General features: G+C 44.8%; 1 protein-coding gene and 1 non-coding gene across 2 annotated transcripts in view; one reads left to right on the forward strand and one right to left on the reverse strand.

Moving 5' to 3' along the window:
- LOC126469815 (ephrin-B1) overlaps positions 1-21,608 on the forward strand; it is a 576,130-nt gene that overhangs the window by 73,446 nt on the left and 481,076 nt on the right. The window lies entirely within an intron of this gene.
- On the reverse strand, positions 3,457-3,531 carry Trnat-cgu (transfer RNA threonine (anticodon CGU)). The gene has a single exon. It is a non-coding gene; the product is annotated as a tRNA-Thr (tRNA).

Here is a 21,608-nt window from a genome sequence, read left to right on the forward strand (position 1 = left end):
CTCTGTGTGTGATAATTCCGATGTAATTAGTGTCTGAGCAATACGTGGAGTATTATGTTACTGGAGCACTGTTAAACTAATTTTTGTAAATTCTGAGCTACGTCTTCACGTAATTGAGATCGACGTTATGTGAAGAGTCTGCTACTGGAAAACTAAGATTGAAAAATCAATATGGAAATTATCCATTATGGAGCCTGATATGTGTTTCTGTAACGCTTGTGTGCCGACCAAACACAATTGTGTACAACTTTACTTTGATCGTCTTAGCTTTTAGAATCATCTTGATTTGCTAAGCATCCTGCTGAACAATAACACGACGCATGCAGGAATCTGTTGCAAGCAGAAATAAAGCAATACCTGGTTATTCGCCTTTCCCTGAACACGGTCTGCTGGACAAAAAACGTCCCAGAGTTTAAGAACTTACTCCAGTTTGTTATGAAGATTAGATTCGTCTGTTCTTACGTTTTTTTTTTCAGTCTATCTAAGGTCGCCATACACCGACAAATAAAATTTTGAATGACTAGGAAACAACGATACACCTCCAATTTCTCAAGAGTTGTAATTGATCTTCGATACGGTGCGGCTTGCCCACCGTTATTAATTTTACGACTGAGCTTCACTGCAGAAAAAGACGAATCTTCAAAGTAAAGACCAAACCAGGAGAGTTAGTCAAAGAAATGCGGCTATAACTTACGTCATGAGCAGTGCTAAAATCGTTATACGAGCCTTTGTAGCTTGGCGAGTAGTTTATCAGACCTCGAAACCATACGTTCGGGGTGCGATCCTCAGTCAACTGAAAAGACTTAACAGTTCTTTTCTCAGCAGTGTGGGATCGCAGGGTCTATTCAGTATCATCCTAACTGCCAGTTAGCAAAAGTAGGCATTTTATTTTAAGTCTAGACTTTGCGATCCAAGAGTGCCAATTAGAAACTTTTACTGACACAGTGGCAGCCTTACGTCTTATGATACAACATGCCTTTTGCTTTGGAAGGTTCAAGAGATCGTTATGCTATTTAACTGTGACTTTACTCTCGGGAATTCCTTGTATATTTGAAGAAGGTTACGTTCAAATTTCGCTTAAAACGACATTCGAATTTCACACAAAACGGTAACCCACGTGTAAACTTTTCAGTGAGTGATCTGACGGGTGCAAGTTTAAAATTTAGGGTGAAAGGATATCAGCTGTAGGATTCGGTGACGAGATTGCTATCGCCTGTGAAACTGAAGAAGAGTTACAGGATCTGCCGAATGGAATAAACAGTCTAATGGGTAGAGAATATGGATTGAGACTAAATTGAAGAAAGACGGCGCAACTTATTGATTTTTTTTCTTAACTGTTATTTCTCAGCATAACCTACCCTGCAACACTTTTACAAGCTTCCCAAACTGTTTTTGATTACCCGGTATAAGAACTAACACAACTTCATACGTCTATTACATTTGTATGTACATATTTGAATCTGGCTAACTACTTTCTTAGGCGCATGATGAAAATGTTCTAATAGACATCCAAAAACTGTAAGGCGATTTGGTTCACTCACTGTTTCTCTTTGTCGCGGTCCAACTGCGGATGTTCATGGTTGTCTGTTGCTACATACACGGACGCTTTTTGGAATTTGATTTAATAAACTCATTCAAATATTTAAAATTCAGCAGTTTATCGTTATTACCAACACAGAAAGAATAGCGCGTGTTTGCTAAAGAGTCACGTACAGCAGCACTATTAACTGTTACGCATATGCCGGCCGGCGTGGCCGAGCGGTTCTAGGCGCTTCAGTCTGGAACCGCGTGACCGCTACGGTCGCAGATTCGAATCCTCCCTCGGGCATGGATGAGTGTGATGTCCTTAGGTTAGTTAGGTTTAAGTAGTTCTAAGTTCTAGGGGACTGATGACCTCAGATGTTAAGTCGCATAGTGCTCAGAGCCATTTGAACCATTTTTTTGTTACGCGTGTCCCTTCGCAAAATTTTCTTGTTTCCCCTCTTTGCCGTTATTTCCTGCCCACGGCGAAATTTAGCGCGATGCTGCCGTGTCTATGGTCTACAAGATTCCCTGTTCTTGAAGCACGACCCGTCCGCTAGCAGTTCATTTGTTCATTCCTTGTGCGCCAGCCATTTCATACGAGCCTCGGCTGTCTTCGCTGACCTTACTCATCAATCAGTGCTTTGCAGCCGCAAGCGAACTGCGTGCTCGACCTTTTTTCTTTTTGAACAACTAGCTACGAGCATTCGTCTATATGTTACCGAGCGTGAAGAATCTGTCAGCTTCATGGCTGGCGTTATTATCGAGTTGCAGGCCTGCGATAACATTATGGCTTACGACGTTGCCGACTAACACGCCGTGTAGCCCATAGACCATTGACAGCCGAAAATACTTGTCTCACGCTCTTTGCTTTTTGTGACGTATTTACAAATTGTGTCGTTTTGCACGAGTTATTTATAATATTACTCATAACACAAGGTAATTAAAGACATTAGGTGCCAGTGGGTATGAATTTACATCAATGGGAAAAAATGAAAATTTGTGTTCGTTAGAGACTCGAACCCGGGTCTTATACTCACTGAGCAGATGCGCTGACCACTACACCATCCGGACTCAGTATCCCCCACCCCCGGGTCGGGTTACCCTCGCACGCCTCCAGTGAAACCCAAATTCTCAACTTATACCACAAAATACTGATGTAGTGCTCCTGCTCATTAGCCTTATTATTCGTGGCATATCGCAAATTCGTATGTGTCTTGAGTGATAATGGCTGCAGGATCAAATTGGACTTCACCCTTCGGACATGACTATATGTAATTATTACAGATGCACACCAAGTGGACTCTTCCGGGAATCGGTGAGATGCCGTTCGTAATAAACGCTAAAGAGCAGACGCACTAGATCAGTAGCGAAATTAAAATTAAATCCAGGCCTTTAGCTGCTTATAGGTGTGGTGTCACCGCCAGACACCACACTTGCTAGGTGGTAGCCTTTAAATCGGCCGCGGTCCGATAGTATACGTCGGACCCGCGTGTCGCCACTATCAGTGATTGCAGACCGAGCGCCGCCACACGGCAGGTCTAGAGAGACTTCCTAGCACTCGCCCCAGTTGTACAGCCGACTTAGCTAGCGATGGTTCACTGACAAATTACGCTCTCATTTGCCGAGACGATAGCATAGCCTTCAGCTACGTCATTTGCTACGACCTACCAAGGCGCCATTACCAGTCACTATTGTTGCTGTAAAACATGTACCGTCACGAGCGATGTTTACCAATTATGGATTAAAGTTAAGTATTCCAGAAGCTACGTACTTTTTTTACTAGACTCAACTCCTTTAACTGTTCCAGACCTCACGCCAGCCTGCGTGAGCTTAAACGCGTGCCTTTCGGGGCTTCCTCCCAGTGGATTGGCTGTCTTGCCAGTCCACAACAATAGGCGTTGATAAATATCCACTGGGACAGTTGTTAATGTGTGCCCCGACCGGAACTCGAACCCGGGATCTCCTGCTTACGTGGCAGACGCTCTATCCGTCTGAGCCACCGAGGGCACATAGGATAGTGCGACTGCAGGAACTTATCTCTGGCACGCTCCCCGTGAGAACCACATTCGCAACTTACTGTCCACACACACTACATTTGTAGTGCCCCTGCCCATTACACTCATTACTCGTGGCAGCCAATCTTACCGAGTCCCGTAAGAGTTCGGGCAATGTGAGTGCTTCCGCACTGCAGAAGATCATTGGCTGATTAGCCTACCTATATGATGTTCCCTGTTCTTTTGGACTTGTCCGAAAGAACAAATACCATCTTCATATACATCAGTAGTGTGTGGTATGAGTTGAGAATTTGGGTTTTACGGGAGGCGTGCCAAGGTAACCGCGCTTTTGTGGTGAGTACTTTGTCCGGGTGGAGGAGTGGTGAGCTTATCTGCCTAGTAAGCTGGGACCCGGATTCGAATCCCTGTCTGGTTCAATTTTTCAGCTTGCCCCGTTGATATAAATGATTTTTTCAACATTAAAAATGAAGAAAATTCTTTATAAAAGCTAGTTCGTGCATCAGGAATAAGCAGATAGATATGCGATAATTTAAGCACGTTCTTGGCATTAGTCACTCTGCTCGTTACCCAGATGTCGGCGTAGGATGCCCTCTCCACATGTAAGACACAATATTTGTACTTCCGTGAAAAAATTCGCAATTCCGTCAATAAGAAAACTTTTCATTTAGAATGGCAGAACACCCATCAGGGTCTCTTGACGAACTGCGCGTTAGTTTGCTGTGTAGCCCATTAGGCAATAGCTGGGTAACATCTAGGTAGCTTTTATTTGTATTTGAAATATCCTTAAAACACACACACACATACACCTGCATACTAGTTATTGCTTTTAGTACATCACTGTCTCCATTACCGCGTGAGGTGACGCAGTGGTTAGCACACTTGATTCGCATTCGGGAGGACGACGGTTCAAACCCGCGTCCGGCCATCCTGATTTAGGTTTCCCGTGATTTCCCTAAATCGCTTCAGGCAAATGCCGGGACGGTTACTTTGAAAGGGCACGGCCGACCTTCTTCCCCGCCCTTTCCTAATCCGAAGGGACCGATGACCTCGTTGTTTGGTCCCCTCCCCCGAATCAGCCAACCAACTATCTCCATTGTTGGCACTTGTTGCGCGTGAGCAGTTTCTATATACATTTTTCACTTGTTATTGTATTCATGTACGTACGGTGGCTTGTGGAGTATGTTTGTAGATGTAGATCTGTTGTCAAAGTTTATTTAAAAAAAAAAATGGTTCAAATGGCTCTGAGCACTATGGGACTTAACATCTGAGGTCATCAGTCCCCTAGAACTTAGAACTACTTAAACCGAACTAACCTAAGGACATCACACACATCCACGCCCGAGGCAGGATTCGAACCTGGAACCGTAGCAGTCGCGCGGTCCGGACTGAAGCCCTTAGAACCGCTCGGCCACTCCGGCCGACAAAGTTTATTTCAAGTCGTCCTTCCTTAATGGTGTTGTCAACATGAAACGCTTGTTATCTCTTATCGGAGCATCAATCTTTTCCACCAGTACGACAGCCACTTTTCTCGGTAACACTCTTAGCTTTTTACTGTCAACAACCCTACGTTTCCCACAAAACATTTACATCTTCATGTAAATCATCAATTCTTTCATTGGCTCGTACACACGAACAACGCAAATTTCTCGATTAATATCTACCGCTATTACCTTATCTGCATTAAAAACGATTCAGAACTAGATCTCGTGTAGCGGCGGTTTCAGATCGGTTCCTCTGTATAACCACTTGTTACGTTCCGTACACAATACACAACTAAAGGCAAATAGATCAAAACGATAACCATTGCGTAATACACGCGGTCGATAGTCGCGTCGCCGGCCGCAGTGGCCATGCAGTTCTAGGCGCTACAGTCTGGGACCTCGCGACCGCTACGGTCGCAGGTTCGAATCCTGCCTCGGGCATGGATGTGTGTGATGTCCTTAGGTTAGTTAGGTTTAAGTAGTTCTAAGTTCTAGGGGACTGATGACCGAAGAAGTTAAGTCCCATAATGCTCAGAGCCATTTGAACCATTTTTTGATAGTCGCGTCGCAGTCTTGTGCCAATTCGTCACCGCAAGCTACGTAGTTAATGAACTGTCACGTTTACGGACTACGTGTCGCCAACCCTCTTTGCCTAAGTTAATTACTACCTATGAAATAAACTCAGTCCGTGAAGCACTGTGGTTTTTCCTGCTTTCGGTAATAACAAAAAATGAGATGACGCTCTCTGTTGTAGGTACAAGCTGAATTGTGTACTTAGCCTTCCTTCCATTTTCCAGTTTCTCTCGATCGTATGCGTGGAAATACTCCGACATTCTGGAGCGCCATCTCGCAGCAGATTTCTATGGGCAGCCTGTTACAAAGTTACGACGCTTCTAACTCAGGTGAAACGAGTATCACGACACGAGTGTCGGCTACCGCGCTGGCCGAGAAATCGCAGGCTAACTTTCTCGCATTGTCTGCGTCAGCCAGCCTCAACGTGTACAGGTCTAACCGGTGTTCGCACAAAGGACTCGTTCCGTACGCCTCCTCTGCGCAGACTTCCTCGTTTTAATTATGGCGCCACTGCAGAAGCATTTCGTCTGCCACGCGACCAGTTTCATTATTTCTTTCCGGAAGTATCACACACGTATTCCTAAGGCCGAGGAAACTGGTTGTGCGGCCCGTAAGCCACATCTGCTCTGCGTCACAGCACAGCGGCACGTTTTGATATCCCGTTACTTACGAAATGGCCATCATTCGGCTCTTGCAATTGCAGGGTTATGTTTTCCTTTATTTTGCTTCATCGTCGATGATTATCTCGTGCGTAACGGTGTATGAGGAACTCATCTGCTCACCGCCAATCGGTGAGCGAGACCTAAATGGTTGATAGCTGGTTCGAATATATGAGCAATAATCATACTGGTTTTGTAGCTGATACATTTAAGATAACGAAGAAACCTTTTCAGCGTCAAAATGTGCGGCTTTCACAAACAGTTTACTTCTCTACATCATATGAACGTAGAAGGCAAGTCCACGTATGGCGGACAGAGTTGGCGGAATAGTTCAACCGATAATTTGGTTCAAATGGTTGAAATGGCTCTGAGCACTATGGGACTTAACTTCAGAGGTCATCAGCCCCCTAGAACTTAGAACTACCTAAAGATAACTAACCTAACGACATCACACACATATCCATGACCGAGGCAGGATTCGAACCTGCGACCGTAGCAGCAGCGCGGTTCCCGACTGAAACGCCTAGAACCGCTCGGCCACAGCGGCCGGCTGGTGAAAAAGGTAATAAGTTTCTGGCTACTGTTATTCGTATATTTCAATGAGATAAATTGTCCTCAGACCGGAGGTTAGTATGAACACGGTAACACTGTACTGGTAAAAGCCGTATGGGATACGCTCTTGAGTTCCATTGACCTCTGAACTGACATACCCTGTCAGTTATAAGGGGAACTACGGTTTAACGTAAACTGCGAAACATGATGCACCTCAAAATTTTTCACGTCTGTAGATCGTTGACAAAGGTGAAAGACGTGATTAGCAGTAGAAAAAAAAAAATCCAAGGACTGAGTAAGAATAGAGCCGCGAACTATTTGCAGTTGTAGTTTGACATTAACCACTTAGCCACAGAATAATCCCATTTATGTAGGTGCCACTCCTTATTAAATGCGGAAAGTATAAATAAAAAAATGGAGCTTTTATTCTGCAGTGGAATGCTTGCTAGTGTGAAACAAGACCATTCTGAGTATGTGGTATCAACGTTCGATACCACACTTGTTAGAGGTTCCAGATATGGACCGCGGACCGTAATAGATATCGCTGGACCCGCGAGTCGCGACTAGCGCCGCTCCACAGCTTATGACAAGTATCTAGCGAGCCCTCGTCCACTCTTGCTCTGGACGTCTACTAGGAATGTAGCATAGCCTTCAGCTGATAGGAAGCAACCTCTAACAAGGCGCTTAGTCAAGTATGGCATAAGTAATGCCTCCTTAGATATGTTTGTAATTATATATATGCAGCATATGAAGAAGCCTGTAACACAAGTTAAGTGCAATATATATTACTTTTTACCAACGACTGCTAATTATCTGAGTCGTTGCAGATACAGACTATACAGCCAGCTCCTTACCGACTTCATTGCCAAACCTGCAATATACGTTTCTATTTAGCATTGGCCACCTAGCATCATAGCAACTGACGACGAGAATCATAACAGAGTAATATGATGTTTCTGTTTCATTTCTGAGTTACTGCAATCCGTTTCGAACCGCACCTCATTTTCAGTCATCATCCAGAATACGTTAACGGATTACAGCTTCTTCAAATTATGCCCATACCGTAAAGTTCTATATATTGGCCACGACATCTTGGTAGATGATTGTTGCAGTGTCTGTGTGTTTGTGGGTTGCATTTTTTCATATGGCTTGTCAAGCCAATGGCAGCACCCATCTCTTGCCGCAATTGTCACTAATGTATCTGGCTGAGGAGGCAGGAGCAGTGGTAGCATTGCGAAGCTTTTTCTGCCTCAATCTATCTAACAAGCCTTCATCATGCTTCGACATTCCAGATGATATATCATCACGCCACTCTGGTCTCATGCTAGCCCGTGCCTCCCATATGTTTGTGTCGATTCCAAAGCTCTCCATATCTCGTTTACAGGAGTCCTTGAACCTCAATACAGGACGTCCTACAGGTCTTTTGGCTACAGAGATCTCTCCAAGCATCACCTCACGTCGTAATCTGTCAGGATCGATACGGTGGACGTGGCCCAGCCAGCGGAGTCGTCTCTGCTTCAAGATAGCTGAAATACTGTTGCAGTTGGTTTTAGATAGCACTACTTCGTTGGTCACTCGGTCCTTCCACGTTACTCCTAGGATCGATCTCAGGCACCGCATGTGGAAAGCATTAAGGCGAAGTTCTTGTTTGGCATAGGTAGTCCTTGTTTCCGATGCATACAAAAGGATGCTGAGGACGCAAGTTTGATTTACAAAAATTTTGGTGGTCAAAGTGAGTTTGTTGTTTTTCCAAGCACGTGTAGAGAGATTGCCAAAAGTTGTCGCAGCTCTTCCAATATGAGCACCACTTTCCTTATCAACAGACATGTTTGATTCTATAGCCGGCCGGTGTGGCCGTGCGGTTCTAGGCGCTTCAGTCTGGAACCGCGTGACCGCAACGGTCGCAGGTTCAAATCCTGCCTCGGGCATGGATGTGTGTGATGTCCTTAGGTCAGTGAGGTTTAATTAGTTCTAAGTTCTAGGCGACTGATGACCTCAGAAGGTAAGTCGCATAGTGCTCAGAGCCACTTGAACCATTTGATTCTATAGTAGATCCAAGATAGCAGAAGTTTTATACGACTTGTAGAGTAGTGCCATCTAGTGTAAGTCCTCGGGCATAATTAAATCGTCGCGCGGAGTGGCCGCGCGGATTCAAATCCTGCCTCGGGCATGGGTGTGTGTGGTGTTCTTAGCATAAGTTAGTTTAAGCAGTGTGTAAGTCCATGGACCGATGACCACAGCAGTTTGGTCCCTTAGGAATTCACACACATGTATAATTAAATCAAGTCTTGATATGTTCTATGTGGTCACCTGAAGATGGGGTGGGGTTCGGTCGTGTTGTAACTTACTAAAAATAAAATACAAACAGCAAAATTTGAACGTGCGTTGTGTCTAGCATCAGTACAGCTAACCGGACTCCTTGCACAGTCGGAGGCTCTTTATCTCCTGGCGTGGCAACAGGTTTTCTTCCTTTTTCGTAAAATTTCAGTATTTGCATTGGTTTCTTTTCAGTCATTTTTGCGGAGTGCGGGAATGCCACGCGGAAAGTAGTGCTCCTGCGACACGTAAACATCGATTCGTGGCGAAACAAAGTAGGGATATTTATCCGCGCGGAGACGCCTCGCCCTGCTGCCCTCGGCTGCCGCTATCTGAGGCCGACAGAGAGGAATACTCCTCCACGGCGGACCATGTCGGGCCGCGAGAAACTTGGCTTATCCTGCACGCTATCGGAACGAAAAGAGCGCAGCCAGTTCTTAACACTTCCGAAGCAACCATAAGTTACGCGGCAGAAATACTGCAGCTCCCCTTTGTACGCTTTTTGCTGCTCCACTTGTACCGTGCGTGCTACTGCATATCCGCTCTGGCCACAGCGCCTCCGTGTTCCTTTCGTGCGTCTCGCGGATGCTATCCAGAAGATAATTCTTGGCGTTTACTGCATTGCTGTAACATCCATTCTGCTTTAGCCTGCCGAACAGAAATATTGCGAGGCAGGTGCTAGTCCATCGCGTGGTACATCTTACCATACTGCGACACGGCTATACGCATTACTTCGCCGAACGCCGCCGGAGACACGAGTTCGTGTGCAGTTTGCTTCTGTTAGCCTGCTTCGAGCAAACAATAAAGCCCGAGTAGATGGAAAATGTTGGAATTTAGCTCAAACTTTCATCGGACAGTGACTGGTGAAGCTACTTTATCCTTTTCTGCCACTGCGATTCTTGTTCTTGTTCTGGGATTCTCCTGCCGGTCCAAAAAGTTTCGAGACTGGCTCAGTACAAAAACAGAAAATTTAAGAGGGAGGTTTAATCCTTCAGGTGTTCTACACAGTTTCCCACCTTTTCAGTACAATGCACAGAAATTTCATACTACCAGCCTGTCGGAAGTCATTCTTTGGGATATTGTCACTGAACTCGTGTGTCTCTTTTGCGGCTTCTTCAGTCGTAGCCAACCATCACAGTTATTTTGCACTTTTTTTCGCAATGATAACCAAAGTCTCATAACCTGTTATAACTTTTTCCAGAAAAGAACTGCCCTCGTTTTTCATTTCAATCAAGTCGCAGCAGGCATCCACCGTCGTTCCTTTTGTTTGGGAGTGAAGTGTGCAGAACAAACGTTGCACACACTTCTCTCTGCTTCGAAACATTCTCGAGAACGTCTTAAACACTTGACGTACGGATGTTCAGGTCGTTGCTGCACAATGCCTCATTGACACAACATCATTGACGGCCGCCATCCACTGCTTAACCCTGCTTGACTTGATCGTAACTGGCATTATTTATTTCTCAAGTAAAGACCTGCTGCCTGTTATTATATAGCAGTCGTACATTGTGTGATTTTACATGTTATATTATACAAATTCAGTTTTATTACTTGCGCATTTTTCTGTTAAAAATTTTACGAAAGGGTAATATATATATCTTATTTTTAACTTTGTCCTTCCGGTATTGTTTAAACTTGTTACTAACTTAGGTAATGATAATGAATAAAATACATAATAGATTGTGGATGTATTTTAAATTAAATTAAAAGTGTATTTAATGGAAGTAACAAGAGATAGCGATTTGAGTTAGATATGATGTGAAAGTTCTTCCCTTTATACCTTCTGCGTGTATGATTACATCTGTTACATATTTTGTCTTGAGAGTGGTAATTCTTAGTTTAATGTATTCACTGACAGGTCGTATGCACGTCTGTGCAATTAGTTTTCGATTTGTGGTAGAAACGATTGTCGCTATGTAGCCACATGGTTTCAAATATTACCGCAGAGGTCGTTTCGCGAGGTTGTGAGGTAGAAAATAATACGCTACTGGGCTTTTCTTGTACTAACGATCTTGGAATTTGAACAGTAAATCTCTTCGCTATGCATAGCGTATGTGCTGTAGCGCGACGAAACGGGCTTTTCTTCATTGGATCTTTTCTATTCCCGCTATTCATCAGAATCCCAGACTGAAAATCAGTACTCGAGAATCGGTCGAACGTCGACATTGTCATGCTGGGCGACTGCTGCTTGTTCGTCTGTTGAGGTGTTAGTGGATGGCGCACTGAAAAGGTTTGTGTGTCTAGCACTTCGGTCTCATGCTACTGCCGTTAAAAAAAATAATAATAATAAAATAAAAAGAGCGTCAGTATACTGTTGCGCCGTTCTTCTTAACAACACTGGCACTGCAACATCATATTTATCCGCTGATACAGAGCAGCAACTTTCAATTAATATGTCTTCTCCTGTATTGGAATCACATAATATGTGTACGAGTACAGTGTGTGACAGCCCACCCGGTTAGCCGTGTGGTCTTTCCAGATGATTGGGAAGGAGCGCCTGGTCCCCGTCACGAATCCGCCCGGCGGACTTGTGCCGAGGTCCGGTGAGCCGGCCAGTCTGTGGATGGTTTTTAAGCGGTTTTCCATCTGCCTCGGCGAATGCGGGCTGGTTCCCCGTATTCCGCCTCAGTTACACTATGTCGGCTATTGCTGCGCAAACAAGTTCTCCACGTACCACGTACACCACCATTACTCCCATTACTCTACCACGCAAACATAGGGGTTACACTCGTCTGGTGGGAGACGTTCCCTGGTGGGGGGGGGGGGGGGGGGTCCACAGGGGGCCGAACCGCACAGTACCCCTGAAACAGTGGTTCGGTGGGGGACGGCGGATGGGTGAAGTGGACTGTGGCAGTTGTGGGGTTGTGGACCACTGCGACCGCGGCGGGGACGGAGCGTCTCCGTCGTTTCTAGGCCCCCGGTTAACATACAATAACATACAATACAGTGTGTGACGCAGAAACGACGACGTATGGAAGTTTGGGTCCGGCCTTGAGTTGTTCACAGATAGCCAAAGCGGTTAAGGCGACCACTCGGGCAAAGCGGTACCGGGTTCGAGTCCAGGTCCATCACCTTTTCTCACTGTCGTCATTCCCTTATACAGTTGATTTGCGACTACAATACATATATATTGGGAGTTAAAAGGAAGATTCTTGGAAGTCCGATGCAGATTTGGCACAATAAAATTCGTCAATAAAAATCGACTGCTGGCAGAATTTTCTTCAGTGCTTATCATGAAAAGTCAACGAAGTTGCGAAATGGTGACTGGCAAAAGATGAAATCTTTTTCAAACCGGTACAGGCCGCCGCGTCCGTGGATGTCCCGGATGATGCCGGCGACATATTTTCCGCGCGTCGTCACAGCGCATTGTCGCGCTGTCGCTGCGGTGGCGTATGCGTCATACGTTTTCCCACAAGTAAGCAGTTACACGAAACGCGCATACGTGCCCACGGCATGAAAGTGTGAGTCAAGGGTGGAGACGTAAGCCGTGTAGCCTGGAGGAAATGGGTGGATCCTCGAGGACACATTTCCGGCAGCCTCCAGGAGTAACCGTCCCGGAGCGCCGTGCGTGCCTGCTGGAGGCACAAGGTGAGGCAATTTCCCAGCCACTTTTGCTACGTGTCGTGCACGTAAGCGAGTCCCCGTAAGGCTACCTGGCTTCGAGATGGGATCTCTCCGCCAGCGGTGACCCACCGCACGCCATTAGACGGACACGGGCTGTCTCGGCCGCGTGAAGAACTCGTACAGACGCTAGCCACGCACACCGCTAGTAGCTCTCCTCCCATCTCCCTGATTTATAACTACAATTTTTTGAGACCGAAGGCCTCAGGTAGTGCAGTGTCAGGTTAGTAATTCGGAAACCTTAAGATTAATGAATCAAGTCAGTTTTAAACTATAAGCCGTCAGGAATCTTTCAACAAATCTAAGGTGATGGCATTCGAGGGGAAATATCCGATCTGTTCAGAGATTGTAACTGCCAATAACATTTAGCAAATGTAGCTGTTTAGGATGTTTGTTGACCAAGACGAAGATCCCAGAAATAAAATGGTTCAAATGGCTCTGAGCACTATGGGACTTAACTTCTAACGTCATCAGTCCCCTAGAACTTAGAACTACTTAAACCTAACTAACCTAAGGACATCACACACATCCATGCCCGAGGCAGGATTCAAACCTGCGACCGCAACGGTCGCGCGGTTCCAAACTATAGCGCCTAGAACCGCTCGGCCACCCCTGCCGGCTCTCAGAAATAAATTGAAAATATTCCATCTGATTGTGGCGCTATAAGTGTAAAGCTTACTAACAGAACACGAAAACACACAGTAATGAATACTTATTAAATGAAGGCGTTGTCTACGGTGTTGTACAGTTGCGAAAAACAGGCTCTGGAGAGACAGCAGAAAAAACATATTGAAACTTCCGAGAACAACTACGTAGTGATCAAATAACAAACGAAAACGTTAGACAGGTACTATGTTGTTGTTGTTGTTGTTGTGGGCTTCAGTCCAGAGACTGGTTTGATGCAGCTCTCCATGCTACTCTATCTTGTGCAACCTTCTTCATGGCCGGCCGCGGTGGTCGTGCGGTTCTAGGCGCTCCAGTCCTGAGCCGCGCTGCTGCTACGGTCGCAGGTTCGAATCCCGCCTCGGGCATGGGTGTGTGTGATGTCCTTAGGTTAGTTAGGTTTAAGTAGTTCTAAGTTCTAGGGGACTGATGACCACAGCAGTTGAGTCCCATAGTGCTCAGAGCCATTTGAACCATTTGAACCTTCTTCATTTCCCAGTACCTATTGCAGCCTACATCCTTCTGAATCTGTTTAGTGTATTCATCTCTTGGTCTTCATCTACGATTTTTACCCTCCACGCTGCCCTTCAATACTAAATTGATTATCCCTTGATGCCTCAGAATATGCCCTACCAACCGATCCCCTCTTCTAGTCAAGTTGTGCCACAAATTTCTCCTCTCTCGAATTCTATTCAGTACCTCCTCATTAGTTATGTGATCTACCCATCTAATCTTCAGCATTCATCTGTAGCACCACATTTCGAAAGCCTCTATTCTCTTCTTATCTAAACTATTTATCGTCCAATGGTTCAGATGGCTCTGAGCACTATGGGACTTAACTTCTAAGGTCATCAGTCCCCTAGAACTTAGAGCTACTTAAACCTAACTAACCTAAGGACATCACACACATCCATGCCCGAGGCAGGATTCGAACCTGCGACCGTAGCGTTCGTGCGTTTCCAGACTGTAGCTCCTAGAACCGCTCGGCCACCCCGGCCGGCCATTTATCGTCCATGTTTCTCTTTCGTACATGGCTACACTCCATACAAATACTTTCAGAAAAGTTAAATCTATATTCGATGTTAACAAATTTCTATTCATCAGAAACGCTTTCCTTGCCATTGCCAGTCTACCACCTCTCTACTTCGACCATCATCATTTATTTTGCTTATCCACTCCCTTTAAGTGTCTCATTTCCTGATTTCATTCCCTCAGCATGACCTGATTTAATTTGACTACATCCCATTATCCTCGTTTTGCTTTTTTGATGTTCATCTTATATCCTACTTTCGGGACACTGTCCATTCCGTTCAACTGCTCTTCCAGGTCCTGTGCTGTCTCTGAGAGAATTACAATGTCATCGGCAAACCTCAAACTTTTTATGTCTTCTCTTTCATGTCGCTCGACTCTTATAACTGCAGTGTGGTTTCGGTACAAGTTATAAATAGCCTTTCACTCCCTGTATTTTATCAGTGCTACATTGAGAATTTCAAAGAATGTGCTCCAATCAACATTGTTAAATGGTTCTCTAAGTCTACCAATGCTATAAACGCAGGTTTGTCTTTCTGCACCCTATCTTCTAAGATAAGTCGTAGGGGTAGTATTGGCTCGCGCGTTCCTACATTTCTCCTAAATCCAAACTTATCGTCCCCGAGATCGGCTTCTACCAGTTTTTCTGTTCTTTTTTAAGGACTTCGTGTTAATATTTTGTCTAATTACAGATCGCACACAAAATGTAAATTCGCAATTACCGAACTGTTACGAAATAGTTTTAATAAAGTGTGTTTAAATCAAAAACAACAATGAATTTTTTCATGTTTCGGTCTTGTATGTCTCGCGGAAACCCTCGTAGAACATGCACGATTGCTTAGAAATTTGCATCGGCTAGGAACCGTTGCAGATGTGCATTTTACCACAGAGCCATGTGACCCGTCCACAATACGGCCCGTAAATTACTGAGTTAAAAACGCTCGGAAAATTTCAAAGTCGATTTTCTCGAGAATTTTTGGGAGTTGCATCGGCCCGCTTTGGTAGACTGATATTTGAATTCTGAACTTCTCGTACCAAAAATATAAAAAAATTACAAAAATGCGAGTGATGTGCGGTCTCCTTTTAAAATAAAATGTACGCTTTGTAATGTTAAAGACGATCTCGGTCCCTGAAAGCCGGGCGTGTGTCGCATTCCATGCATGTCTTAACGTGGGTTGGTTGGTTGATTTGGGGGAGCGGACCAAACAGCGAGGTCATCGGTCCCATCGGACTAGGGAAACATGGGGAAAGAACTCGACCATGCCTTTTCACAGGAAACATACCCGCATTTACCCGAAGCGATTATCACGGAAAACCTTAATCAGGATGGCCGGGCGCGGGTTTGAACCGTCGTCCTTGCGAATGCGAGTCCAGTGTGCTAACCACTGTGTCACCTCGCTCGGTGATAGACACCCCCGACTAAAACAACCAAACAAATCAACTCTCACCGAGCACTGTCTCGAATATAATCGTGGAATGAAATACGATGAGACCAGTATCGCGATGCAAACGCCAAGTTTCAAGGTAGAACGTAATTAAGGAGTCTGTCCAAATAAAGATGCCAGAAAGCCTAATAAACGAGGACGGAGGTTTCAATTTAAATAATGCTCGGGGTCCGGCACTCAATTTATTAAAATCTCGCCGGCCATCGCGTCCACCGGAGCCGGAAAACGCTGAGAGAATTCGTGTTTCACGGAATATCAGTGCGAGCTCCGGGATACAAAAGGGCTTCAAAGGGCGTAGTGGGTGTTGGGATTCGAAATCAGCTACAAATAGCGACGTCAGAGCAACAGTATTGTCTGGTTGAAGTCCAGGCAGCAGTTACACATAACAGCAAACCTCGCAGCACCTGAAGAAAAGGGCTGGGTTGGTCGTAGAGACCTTGTGCAAAAAATGTAAAAAGCTAGGCAGAACACCAGGAAGCTCACCATTAATCAATCACGCCGAGAAAACTCGACAGACTGTTAGTTTTTATTTCCTATACTAATATTTTGGTGGGACAATATTGTTGGATGTGCGTCTCCTGATGGTATTCGCTCGTATTAAACGAAGCCGCAACGAGACGCACCGTTCATTGAATTTTCACTATCTCAGTGTGTACAAATATCCAAACATACGAGCAATACTCAAGAATCGGTCGAATGAAGCTACATGACTCGCGGATGAATTACGTTTCCTACAACTGGTTTCACGTGGTCGTTTTAATTAATGCTCCCCCAGGCGCGTTATTCGTAGATATTTTACGCTGTTCATCTCGTAGATAAGAATGACTATTGCTCTTAATAGTCATCATTTCCTGTAGATAAACAATTGAAGTAGCAGCTGAGCAAGAATGACTGTAATTATGAAAAAACTAGTTATTTTTCCACTGATTAATCACCAACCGTTTTATCAAAAAATAATGCATCCTTCCACGTATTTCTGTGCAAATTGCTGAACCAGCTTCAACGTCTGACCTCGATTCAAATGTTTAGATGAAGTGTTGGAGGTAGATTCTCGAAATATTTTACGCGAGTCCGACGTAACAGACATGAAACCATGTAATGGAGCATGTATGTAATGTTTCTTATGCTTCATTCGCGAAGAAAACCGACAGAAGATAGCGAGCTGAACCAGTGCTTCCATGCTGAACGTTGAACACGAATTTATGAGTGCGTATTACATTTTGCGGTATGCGTTACAGTGTTTACATAATCAGCAAGCAGCCTGATACTCCGATTGTTGCGCTCCAAATGTCACGAGAGTGCAAGCTCAGATTAAGAGGATGACCAGCATCAGCAAAATGGACACGAAGGGAGAGTTTCGGACGCACCCCACGGGAGTGTTACAGGGCTGCTACAGCTCAAGATATATATAAATAATGGGTGCATAACATCGGGAGCTCCGTGAGGTAGTTTGTGGATGTTACTGTTGTGTATGAGAAACTCAGAATCCAGACAAGTGTTGCAAAATTCCGGAAGACCAACAAGGATCGACGACGGTGAAGGGACAAATAGCTCAACCTAAACATAAACAAATGCTTTTGCTAACAGCACAACATCGCATGCAGCGTCTGTCCTGGTTTCATGACCATATCGGTTGCATCCTAGACGACTGGAAAACCGTGGCCTGGTCAGATTTTTCCGTATTTCATTTGGTAAGAGCTGAAGGTAGGATTCGAGTGTGCCACAGCCCCACGAATCCATGGACTCAGGTTGACAACAAGGCACTTTGCAAGCTGGTGGTGGCTCCATAATGTTGACTGTGTTTACGTAGAATGGACAGGGTCCTCTAGTCCAACTGAACCGATCATTAACTGGAAATGGTTATGATTGGCTACTTGGAGACGATTTGCAGACATTCGTGCTCTCTGTGTTCCCAAACAGAGTTTTTTTTTATGGATTACAATGCCCCATATCACCGGCCACAATTGTTTGCGATTAGTTTGAAGAATATTCTCGATAATTCGAGCGAATGATTTGGCGACCCATGACATGTATCCCATCGAAATTCATGGGACATAATCGACGAGTCAGTCCACCCACAGAATCCTGCACCGGCAACACTTTCGCAATTATGTACTGCTGCAGAGGCAGCATGGCGTATTATTACTGCAGGGGACTTCCAAAGACTAGTTGAGTCCACGCCAGGTGGAGCTGGTGCACTACGCCGGGGAAAAAGAGGTCCGACACAACGTTAGATGTCCGATTACTTTTCTCACCTCACTGTAAGTTGTGCACTTCACGAAACTTAAAAATGAAGTTTCCTTTGACTACCCGTGTAAGTGAGTGATCGTTTCAAAGTCTTAGCGTAAAACGTCTAGGTATAATAGATCACGGGGGTAGGTCCAGCAGAATTGAAGTACACTTCCCAGGTTGTAGATACTCGTTCTTAAAGTGATCTTGTTCAAAATCACTGTGTCAGTTTACTGGGATGAGTAGTATGCAGCGCACATGGTTAGAAGGCCCAGCTAGATCGGTGAAATCTCGTTGTCTCAGGACTGGCGAATACGAAAGGACACCTAGCGTCGCCAGTAAATGTCAGTGACCGCTTCACATGAACTATCACCTCTATACATTTTATATACACATTTACGTGGAGAGGATACTGAGAGAAGAGCGCAAAATCAGGAGAAAAGTTCTGGGCCCAAACCTGACGGGTAGGGACACAGATTACACTCTAGGAAACCACAGAGAAGCTGTCAAACGTATCAGTAGATGTCAGAAGCAGAAGCAGGCTGCCACCAACAAGCCTCACCAACAAAATTCTGACATGCATGCAAGGGGCCAAGTCATCAATACCATGGATCACACAACTCATACTTGACAAATCGATCCAATAAAAGTTCAAGACAGAGAAAGAGACTCGCAGGAAACAAAAAAAAAAAAAAAAAAAAAAAAAAAAAAGAGCATCACCCGACTTAATTCGACTACATTCCATTATCCTCGTTTTGCTTTTGTTGATGTTCATCTTATATCCGTGTGCGGCAGCTTGTTGACAGTTACCCTTTTTCATCTGCCGTCGGCATGGAGCTCTCTCTGATTGAGGAACAGCGCGTCAACATCATGTTTCTTGCAAAGCTAGGCAAGAATGGCCGTGAGATTTTTGAGTGTTTGAAACAGGTTTACGGAGACAATTCTCTGAAGGAACCAACCGTTAAAAAGGTTCTGGGATGGCCGAGAAGAAGTGAACGATGACCCTCGCCCAGGACGCCCGTCGACATCGAGTTCCGATGCAAATATTGAACGAATTCGGGCTTGTGTTCTTAAAGACCGTAGATTGACAGTCAGAATGATTGCTGACGAGCTGTCAATCCCCAAAACAATCGTTCACGAAATCCTGACACAAATACTTGAAATGAAGAAATTGTGTGCGAAAATCGTACCGAAGCTTTTGACGCCCGAACAGAAAGCAAAGAGGGTTGAGTGCTGTGAGGATTGGTTGGAAGCAGAGGAACGAGGGGACTTTCTCAACCGAGTCATCACTGGAGACGAGTCCTGGTTTCACGAATTCGATGTTGAGCTCAAATTTCAAAGCAAGGAATGGAAACTAGCAGGAGAACCGAGAACAAAAAAGTCGCGAAAATCGAGGTCCAATGTGAAGACAATGTTGATTGTTTTCTTTGATTCTAGGGGCATTGTTCACAAGGAATTTGTCCCTCCCGGCCAGAGAGTGAACGGAAATTTTTACTTTGAAGTTCTGACACGTCTCAGAGCTCGTGTGGCCCGAGTTCGACCGGAGTTGGCAAAAGGGGGCAGGTGGATCCTTCATCACGACAATGGACCCGCTCACACGTCGCTCGTTGTGCGCGAGTTTTTGGCCCGAAGCTCAATCACCGTGACAGACCACCCGCCTTATTCGCCCGATTTAGCCCCGTGTGACTTCTTCATATTCCCGAAATGGAAGCCGGCCGCGGTGGCCGTGCGGTTCTAGGCGCTCCAGTCCGGAGCCGCGCTGCTGCTCCGGTCGCAGGTTCGAATTCTGCCTCGGGCATGGATGTGTGTGATGTCCTTAGGTTAGTTAGGTTTAAGTAGTTCTAAGTTCTAGGGGACTGATGACCACAGCAGTTGAGTGAACTCGAAATGGAAAATGGTGCTTCGGGGCAACACCGACTCAAAGGAAGGCCTCGGCGCTTGTAGGTGACGTCACGTCAGCTAGGCACAGCGAACGCCAGGTCTGTTGCAGGCAGAAACGCCTGGACGTGCTTATCACTATAAATCTTTTATTTTTGGCCAAAATGTTTGGTATTGTTTTGGATTCTGCAGTTTTATTTAGATGAAAGATTTTCTTACTATCGTAAAGCTACAAATGAAGATCATAGTTCTGTAATACTAAATCCTGTCGAAACAATCGTAGATCAATATGAGACGACGCTTTGCCCCATTGCAAGCTTCTGAAATTTTACGTTCAAGTAACTATATTTACTTGATCCATTTTGTTATCGAAACTTACCCCAACCCCCTTACAATCAACTCGTTCCTTTTATTTATTTATTTTCGTTTGACATCGTCACTGGAATTGTGAACTAATTTACATGTGTAAATGTCCAACTGTTGCCAGTCATTAGATTACAGTCGTTTTCAAAGAAAGGAATTCTAAACAGGAAACAAAATAGCTTCATACATCGAAAATACTGCTGAGCTTAAACTTTTTTAAACATGCACATTAGAAAAGATAAATATTCTCCTCTTGCAACTGAAAGATACGATAAAAAAAATTTATTTGATAAGACAAGTATCTCTCTTTTGCCTCTTCTTCTGTCCCCAACCCCCTCCCCCAACGTGTACAATCGTAAGATATTTCATTAACATTCAGTGCTCCTCACCCCATAGTCAACCAAGATACCTAAAGAAGAGCACCAATATGTTCACAGTTTCTTGTAAAAGCAACCCAGTACAAACGTAACTTCCTCAGATTTACAAATAAGGTAAAGAAGCACGAATTCTGTTGCTGCTGGACCGTGAAGTTGCTTTTGTATGTCAATCCATAAAACAGGTGAAAATTTAAGTTCAGGAGTACACTATTTGTTCAGAAGTGTAATGAATTGCACAATTAATTGATTGCAGAAATCTCTCAGAAGAATTTGTGTGGGTCAACTACGGCCAATAGTTTCACATTTTCCTGTGTCAGGGAGGGAGACACCCCCATTATGAGTATGCCTGCAACAGACCTGGCGTTCGCCGTGCCTAGCTGACGTGACGTCACGAACAAGCGCCGAGGCCTCCTTTGAGTCGGTGTTGTTCGGGGGCGGCACTTGGGAGATGTGCAAGCCATCAAGGCGGAAACGACACGGCAATTGAACAACAATACAACTGAAGATTTTCAGCAATGTTCGCAGAAGTGTATCGCATCTCAGGGCGAGTACTTTGAAGGAGACCATATTGTAATACCTGAATAATTGTAAAATGAAGTTATTATTCAACTTTTATACGTATTTTCCGGACAAACCTCGTATAGCCGCAACATAAAACAAAATAGACGGTTAACACATACCTGCCAACTCTCCCGATTTAGGCGGGAGACCCCCGATTTTCCACTTTTTCTCCCGCCTCCTGATTATTCCAGTATTTCTCCCGATTTTTACTAGTTATCGTCAAACTTACGATATTTGTTTTGAAAACCCGCCATTTCAGTTTTTTTTTTTTCGCCAGTTGCCGGAATTCGTTGCGTATTAGTCGACCTTATCGATATGTATC

The sequence above is a fragment of the Schistocerca serialis genome, chromosome 3, assembly GCF_023864345.2.
Source record: "Schistocerca serialis cubense isolate TAMUIC-IGC-003099 chromosome 3, iqSchSeri2.2, whole genome shotgun sequence".
NCBI lineage: Eukaryota > Metazoa > Arthropoda > Insecta > Orthoptera > Acrididae > Schistocerca > Schistocerca serialis.